The 5,771-nt window shown below is 34.2% G+C and overlaps 1 pseudogene; it reads left to right on the top strand.

Moving 5' to 3' along the window:
* The first annotated feature begins 428 nt into the window (after positions 1–428).
* On the top strand, positions 429–5,324 carry LOC149157591 (TORTIFOLIA1-like protein 1; annotated as a pseudogene).
* The last annotated feature ends 447 nt before the right edge of the window (positions 5,325–5,771 follow it).

Here is a 5,771-nt window from a genome sequence, read left to right on the forward strand (position 1 = left end):
TAGAGAAGGATCTAACATTACAAAAGCCACTAGGACAGACTAAGGAGATGCTCTGGGCCAATATCATTAACTCTGTTAATGATATTTGGCCATCAATTCAAGTGATATTTGAGCAAACAGAACTGGTGAAAGTGGCCACCGAAGCAATACAAAAGGTAAAGGAAGACCTAGGAGACCTACCTGAGGATGCTAATCAACTCATCCATTTCTTGAACAGCAAGAACAAGCATGAACTGAATGAGCTTGGTGTGGAGGATAGAACTGAATCCATCATTAAAGTCAAAAAGGTTCTTTCTAAAAGAAACATTATGCTTAACTTGGAGGGAAAATGCCATAACATGCAGGTTGGCATTGACAGAATCATGGCAAAGTTTCAAATTTTGAGGGATAAAGGCCTTCCAAGTCCTATGGTCATCCATGAAAAACTTATGACCCAATTGGACTATGTGGAAATATTAAAGAAATTTTCCAAGGAACAGGCCAGCACTTCAGGAATCAAAGCATTGCCAACAAGGAAATTATTGTATGATACTTTAGAAAATCTATTTTTCCTAGATCATGAGGTGAAACATCTATTTGTCACCAAGCCAAATTTTGCCAAATACACTGAGGCGGACGAGATCTATAGGAGAATGCTCAAAGTAAAATTACCAGAAGATGAATGGTGGGAAAAGGTGACAGATTTACTATAAGTTACCACAGTAAATCTAAATGGCAGCCAGATGAAACATGTAAACAAGGTCAAAGAGTAACAAGTTAAAGAGTATCAGTTAAAGACCAAAAACAAAGATGATTCCAGCATACACATATCAGCCAACCTAAAAGGGCTCAAGTTCAACTGCAACAGCCAGCACTACCATAATAGGAGGGACAACATGAGGCAGTTTTCCATCTGTCTCTATCTTCATGCTTGAAGATATTTTTATTTCCTTAATTAAATCTCAAACTGTTATGAAATGACATTGGTTGCATTACAAAATATACCTTTGCAAAAAATTCTAGATGAAAATGGTCGCAAAGGTTTTTTCATAGATTATGCTCAAGTTATTCAACAAGTGATGTTCAATAAGTACTCTTTTTTTCTTTCTCAAAATCCTTGTAGTAAACACAACTAAATAGATTAATTTAGGAGTACAAGAAAATTCTAAAGTTCTATACTCTTCACTAATTTGGTAAATCATGTTTCATGCAGGGTTATGCTTATCTACTTGTTGGGATGTGTCTCTCAAGTATGGGTAGGTCAGATTCATATGATCGCACAATAGCTTTGAAGGTTTTAAATGAGGAAGACAATACCTATTGTATCATTTTAATATTTATGAATTGGTCCTTTATGTGACCATTTTGTTCATGCATAAGAGTATATGAATACTCATTTTTGTGGAAATTAAGTAGGTCGGCTAAATTATCACATATTTTATTAAGCTTGTTTTTCTAATACTCTTAGAACTCATATACCTATAGACAATTTGGATGGATTTTGTAAGTAGCACTTTGTTGTTGCATTTTTTTATATTTAAAGATTCTCAGTGAGACATTGTGGTCAATATTTTGATTCTAGTCATTTGATGGCTATAATTTGCATAATTTTGGTCTTCATCTACTTTATTGGGTGGTTTTGTTTTTTATTACATAGTTTTGGATGTAGGAATAAAGTATGGGTTATATTATGACAAGTGCAAAAGGTTAAGTAAGAAAATTCAGTAATGATCGAGCAAGAAGAAGGTAAGGTATCAAAGGTAAGAAACCTAGTGAATTGGGTAAAAAAAACTCATCTTCTTCATCTTCTAATGTTCCTTTGAGAGTTGAAGTGAAGCTTGAAATACCCATGTTTGATGGACAAGTTAACACTAAAGTATTAAATAGTTAGTTGAAATAAATGGGAGTTTATTTTTGCCTTTATCAAATCCAAGAAATGCGGTAGAATTTTGTTGCTTGGTCGAAGATAATTGGATATGCTCTATTGTGATCAGAGAGCTATGTGGGTGGATTGAAGCTAGGAAAGAATCCCATGATTACAAAATGGGAGGACTTCAAGAAATTGTTGACGTTACATCTTTATTGCACATTCTATGAAGAGGAGCCACTCATAAAATGGTAGTAGATTAGGTAAGAATAGTGATAAGTGGTGCAAGAATACATTTTTCAATTAAGGAGACAAGCCATTAGGTTCGGTATCTCCTTGAAATCTCTAGGTACTAGCCAAAACACCTAATGATCTTACAACATGTGTCCTTAGAAATAACTTTGTTATGCTTGGCTTGTAAAAATTGACACCAGTGATCAACAAATAGCCTTTTTTTCCGAAAGTGATGTCTATGTAGATTGTTCTATCATGCTTCTTATAATAGTAGTCTCCAATGATTGTCATTTTGAAAAGGTTAGCTACCAAAACATCCATATATATTTCAGCCAATACTGACACAATGAAGATGATGCTAGTAGTGAAGGATATGAATTCCCTGGAGGAGATGTAAATTAATCTATATGAAGGGAAGCTTCATTGTAGTTATCCTATCTTGGAACATAAGTTCTACTGATCTCATGAAGATAACTCTTCTCTAAAACCATGTTCTCTTATTCTCCAATGGTGTAGATATTGAAGCCTTGGATCTGTTGCACAATAATCAATACGAGATACCATCCCATTTCTCACTGGAATTGGATTAGAAGGAGGTAGAGAATGCCTCAGATACAGACATGAATAAGGATATGATGATTACAAATAATAAGCATTAACCAATAGTGCACGATGAGGAAATACTATGTGAGATCGATATAATGGAACTTGGGGAGCCTAATCAACATATGCTACATATCTTGCCTCTCTTTCCACCATATCATTATGAGTGCCTTGAAGAACAAGTCTCCCCATCCCACTATCTCATGGAGCAAAAGAGTTTTGAGAAGGTATGAGTTGAAACATATAGATCCATCCATATAGATATATAGGGAGGCTCAATTAACTCTGGCTAGATCTAATCGAGTTCCCTGTATCAAATTATATATGTATTTTTAATTCTTACAAACCTACTGGATATTCGACGTTAAGTGGAAACTGTCAGATATCCAACGTTTTACCGATGGAACAAAGTGTCAGAGCCATAACACTCCCTTTGCACAAACTTATTATAGCGTCGATTATCTGATGCTAAATCATTGGAAATCTAAGCCCATAATGACAAAACAAATTGTCAACCCTGTTGGACTAGACTAATATGGCGTCGAATTCAAAAAAGAAATTCTCCAGACACCCCTAATCACCTTGCCCTATATAAGAGGAACTACTAATAAAATTGCAAAAATTATAAACAAGAAAACATTAATGTTACTTTTAACCATCCAAACACCATTAGGAAAATGATTGATTCTATTAAATATTTAATTGACCTAAAACAACACAAAGGAGTATACTCAATTTCTTGTTCTTGCGAAAAAGAGTATAGAGGTGAAACTAGAAGGTTAGTTGGCATAAGATTAAAATAACACATAACAAACATATATTGGAATAAGACAATGAAATAATCCCTTGTGGAATACGCATACTCCTCCTCACACTACATTTTCATGGAAAATTAAAAACTAATTAAAAAAGAAGAAAATTATTTAAAAAAGAGAGTAAAAGAGGTCATTGAAATAGAAAAAAGAGGCAACACAATGAATAGAGATGATGGTCTAAAACCTAGCAATACTTGGAAGCCTTTATTAAACAAAATTAATAAAAATATTGAACCAAATTTAATTAACTAATTATAAACCTAAATTATATTAATTATCAATGTGAGGCAACCTGAAATATATTTCCCTTATACATAGAAAATTTTAGGGGCGAATCTTAGCCTAAGCATGAAATTTAAGGGGTTTAATACTTTGGAGGGGCGAATTTTTTTTTATATTGCATCCTTTTTGTATAGTTCGCCTAAAAATTATTCAAAAAATAAATAAATATTTATTTTAGCCACTGATATTATGGAAAATATGTCGGAGAAAACATATTTCACCTATCCAATATTTCGATCCAAGCTCGATTCACCTTGAAAAAATTGTTTGTAGGTGGGATTTTCTTTCCATCACCCCAATTTCTAGAAATGGCACTGGTTAGGGGCTATTTCACCCTCTAACATTCTTGAAATTCACCCTCTGGCATTTTATGGTTGAATTTGTCTCGAATTTTAGGGGTTTGCATTTACAATTTGATCGTGCCTCTCCCTGGTCGGCTCTGCATTGGTTCTTGTTCGAGGGCAATGGGATAGAGGATGAAAGATAGAGGCAACCCACCACATAAGACGTGTTGTGTGTTGTGTCCATTGTAGCACCCCAAAAGGAATCTGGAAGGTGCGGGTTGAACATAATGTGGACCTGGGTAATGGCCCTGAGATTAATATCCCTGATGTGAGTTATGGTAGAAATACATTTGGCCAAGGTCTGCCTAGTCTCGTGTATTTCGTATCCCTTCCTCGATCCTATCCGTTACGAATGACAACACAATATCTCACAATGTGTTTTTATGGATCTACCGGCTAGGGATCTCCATTACATCAAATTCCTGAACCTCGGAATCACTCACGTGGAACTTAATTTGTAAACCGGATATCCAACAAATGCAACTGAATCAACCCAAACAATAATTGGATATCAATCTATAGACTATTAATTAAGGATATTTGGTATATTTTCTATATGGGTTACAGGGAAGGATGGAAAAACAGAGTTGGAATCTATAAAAGAAAATTCAAGACCAAATACTTTGGACACTAGCACTGAAAATTAATCTTCTAGTAGATCAAGACATGGTACTATTTTTTAGAGTGTTTGGAAATGTGTTGTAGAGATTTTGCAAACAGGAGATGTAGACTGAGCCACATTTATTGAAGTCCTTTGTATTGGGGATGATCTCTCATTATTTAGGCTTATGAATTGGACTGACCCTGTCTTGGAGCACTTGTAAAAAAGGATCATTGTTGAAATGTTGCAAGTATCATGTAGTTCATGATGAAGCAAACACACTTGTATTTAATAATCCCTTGGATTCAATAGGAAATTTAGCTAATCAAACCTATTCTTTGAAGAGGACACGTTTTTTTTTTGTGCTCTTAAATGTAAATCTACTTATGTTTCTTATTTTGGAAATTCAGGTTGTTGATTTGGCAAGTAATGGTCTGGATTATCTGGACCTACCTCTTGAAACAAAAAAGGACATTTTATTAGCCTTAAAAGAAGCCCCATCACTACATTTCATGGATGCTTAAAGTAGACATACTATTTCTTAGATTACATTGAAACTGTCAACTATCTAGGTTGCGGATTTGTCAAGAAGCAGGTAATGAGTAGCTACAAAGTTTTTTTTGAGAAGAAGGTAATGACTAAATTAAATATAACTTCTCACCATTGCCATTATCTGAAGGAAAATTGAGTACATTATGAGTACCATGTTCTGTGTGGGATCTTTCCAGGGCATGTTGTTTTTTCTCCCTATAAATCTAGAAGGCCATTCCATAAAAAATTGTATAACCCAATTAACAAAGTCTTCAATTCTACTTGTTCTATCAGCGTTATTGGAAACAATCATATCACTTTGTTTTGTGTATGTTGTTAAATTTGGTAAACAATTTGATATCTTAACATGTGTGCTTGTCTTGTTTATTTGAACTTTTTAAGTTAAATGCCAAAACTCACCTTGCATATTGATTTTATTTTCAATTCCTTCCTAAAGCATGCACTGTTATTGAGAGAGAATTAATATACTTTTAACCTACAAGGATAGAGAGGAA

This window comes from Pinus tabuliformis, chromosome 5_2, assembly GCF_031772625.1.
Source record: "Pinus tabuliformis cultivar Carrire ecotype Pingquan chromosome 5_2, CPIR1, whole genome shotgun sequence".
NCBI classification, from domain to species: Eukaryota; Viridiplantae; Streptophyta; class Pinopsida; order Pinales; family Pinaceae; genus Pinus; species Pinus tabuliformis.